Here is a 3,542-nt window from a genome sequence, read left to right as displayed (position 1 = left end):
TGGCCAAAGTACTGGAGTTTCAGTTTCAGCATCAGTCCTTCCAATGAATATTCAGGACTAATTTCCTTTAGGATGGACTGGTTTGATCTCCTTGCAGTACAAGAGACTCTCAAGAATCTTCTCCAACACCATAGTTCAAAAGCATCAAATCTTCTGCACTCAGCTTTCTTTATAGTCCAACTCTCACATCCATACATGACTAGTGGAAAAACCATAGCCTTGATGCTTTCTGAATAGTGTTTACAATGTGAACATGTTCCTGAGCTTTCACATTTTATTGGCTCTGGAAAAATGGGAAGGTTTAAAGTTGGAGCAAAATTAGAGTCCTAGCTCCTTTGTTGCTGGTGGGTGATTTTGGAGAAATTACTTAATTTCCTCCAACCTCAGTTTCTTCATGTGTAAAGTGGGTGCAATAGGAACATCTGCCATGTAGGTGAAGATAAATAAAATAGTGGATGGGAAGTGTTTGAAGTATAGTGCTTGCTCACAGTTAGATGTTACTGTTTACTTTTTTTATTTTAAGATGCCTGATATTTTGGCAATTTAAAACATATGTTTTATTTGGCTGGGTCAGGTGTTGGTTTTGGCAGGTAGTATCTTCGATCTTCATTGCAGCATGAGTTTATGGCATGTGGAGTCGGTAGTTATGCCATATGAAAGCTCTTTGGTTGTGGCATGTGAACTCTTTGGTTGCAGCATGTGGGATATAGTTCCCCGATCAGGATTGGAACCCAGGTCCCCTCCATTGGGAGTGTGGAGTCTTAGTCATTGGACCACCAAGGAGGTCCCTACTGTTACTGATATTAATCATAATATAGGACATGATTCATTTGTACGGTATTGACAGGGCTTTAACCTGAGTTGTTTTGTATGCTGCAATAGTGAATGTTCACTGACCCTTCTCTATCTTGTTGCAGTTTTATTTCTATGATTGTATTCCAGTAGCCTGGAGAATCCCAGGGATGGTGGGATTCCCAGAGCCTGGTGGGCTGCCATCTATGGGGTCACACAGAGTCGGACACGACTGAAGTGACTTAGCAGCAGCAGCAGCAGACTTGATGGCAAAAAAAAGAAAAGGTTGAAAATTTCACTGTGACGCCAACAGATAAAATTTGAGTCTTTTCCAAGTGAAACAGGTGAAAAGAATGCAGTCTTGCTATGCCTTCAAGGATCTTGCTATGCAGTAGAGACTTAAATACTGGACTGTGAGTATTAGATAGAGGTGTGCCAGTGCTTGGTGCTCAGTTACAGGAAGTCAGAGGGTGTGGAAGAATTCCTTGGGGCTCGAGAATTTCAAGAAGCAGCGCTGTGGCCAAGCTGAGTAAATGATCTCTGTTAAGACCAATGTAGGAGCCCCAGTAGGACCCCATTAGGAGCTGTGACCAAGAACTTTTACCGTCCAGTTGCTTAGGACTGCATGACCATAAGCTGTCAAGTGTGTTAATAATATCATTACTCTTTGGTCATAGGCAATTGACATCCAGTAAATATTTGTTCAGTGTTTTTTAATTTATTTGTTTAAACTTTCAAAGAAGTTTAAAAATAAAGAAATGAAAAAAGTTGGATAGAGCTCTGTATATAGCATGATCCTTTTCTTCGTCTCTCCTAAAATAGTAACCATGCTTCTCTCTCTGGTTCAACTGTGAGAGACTTTTTTTCCCACTACACATTTCTACCTTTATCATAAAATCATTTAAAATAAAAATGAACACATATGGAATCCTTACTTTATTTCTGGCTGTTTGAAATGCTCTACTTTAGTAACAGCTCTTTGTCACTATATATTTAGGGGGATGGGATTCAACATAGAGGCCTTTCTGGGGCTTTTATGTCCAAATCTTTGCTTCTAGATAGGGCCACCCAGAGTATTGTCTGTATATAAATCATAGTGGATAATCTAAATGTTTGTTATATATCCCATTTGAAATAAGGTAAATCTGATGTAGGTTTTTCTTGCATGTCTCTGTTACTTTCATAATTGGCAAGGACAAGTGGCTATTTCTTATCAGTCACGCTGAGCCAGTGGGAGTGCCTGGTGTCATCTATCAGAATACCACCACAGTGAGTCAGGGTGTGAGTCCCAAGGCAGGAGCAGGGCCAGATGACCTCTTCCTGGGCCAACTGGCTCAGATGGTGAAGAATCTGCCTGCAATGCAGGAGACCTGGGTTTGATGCCTTGGTTGGGAAAATCCCCGGGAGAAGAGAAAGGCAACCCACTCCAGTATTCTTGCCTGGAGAATCCCATGGGTAGAAGAACCTGGCGGGCTACAGTCCATGGGGTCACAGAGAGTTGGACTCGACAGAGCAACTAACACTTTCACTTTTTTCATTTTCCTGTGCCAGAAGCTTCCTATTCCTGGGCCTCAGCTTTGTCCTCATGAAATGGTAGGTTTGAACTATGTGGTCTCCAAGGTGCCCCTTGGTTTTTATCATTTGAGAGGGTTGTGATGCTCACTGCCATTAATGGAAAGGTCTCCTAAAAGCATTGCTGGAGACCCAGCACACATGAGCCTGTTTTGAAAAAGGGGTTTAACCTTAGTAGTTTCCGTCTGTAAAGGAGTTTGGGGAAAAAAAAAAAAGTTTTCGGTTGATGTTGAGACATGTGACATGGAGAGATGCTGTGGGACTGCGGGCTGTGAACTCTGTCCCTCCATTGACTGTCTGGCACTGACTTTCAGCTCAATGAATGTTATTGAATTAAACTCGATTGGGGGATAATAAAGAACAAAGAGGAAATTAAATATTATTTATTAGCAACTACATTAACTGAGTGCTAACCAGGCTTTATGCTTTCCATTTCAGCGATTCTCAAGCTTTATTTTGCACAGAATCATCCTAGGTTTAGTGAAGGTTGCAGGTAGGGCCTCAAAATTTGCATTTGTAGCAAGTTCCCTAATGATGCTGATGTGGCTGATCAGGGACTATATTTTGAAAACATGATAGATTTCATTTAATTTCAGTCTTACAAGGTGAACATTATCATCCTCAGTTTACAAATGAAGACACAGTAGTGCCCAAAGTCTAACAGTTAATAGGTGGAGAGTTAAGGATTTAAATAAACTGTCCTTTCTGACTCAAAATCTCATTTGTGTCCTGCCCCAAGAAAGGATATATGCATGATGTATGTATGTGTGTGTGTGTGTGTGTGTGTGTGTGTATATATATATATATATATATATATGTTTTGCTTGTCTGTTTTGAACATGGTTGTTTCTCTCTATCCAGCCATTCAGACACATAGGAACTCAGGTGCGTGTGTGTGCAGACACACACAGACACACACACACCCCTATGTATCTACCTATATGTCTGCAGATCTATCTCTGACTCTGGAAAATAGTGCAAAATTCTGTCACTGTTTATCTTTAGGTGATGAGATGCTTTGCATAGCTGTGAAAAGAAGAGAGGCGAAAAGCAAAGAAGAAAAGGAAAGATATAAACATCTGAATGCAGAGTTCCAACGAATAGCAAGAAGAGATAAGAAAGCCTTCTTCAGCGATCAATGCAAAGAAATAGAGGAAAACAACAGAATAGGAAAGACT

Source organism: Bison bison, unplaced genomic scaffold (genome assembly GCF_000754665.1).
Source record: "Bison bison bison isolate TAMUID 2011002044 unplaced genomic scaffold, Bison_UMD1.0 scf7180017864474, whole genome shotgun sequence".
In the NCBI taxonomy this organism is placed as follows: Eukaryota; Metazoa; Chordata; class Mammalia; order Artiodactyla; family Bovidae; genus Bison; species Bison bison.
This window is presented reverse-complemented; position numbering follows the sequence as displayed.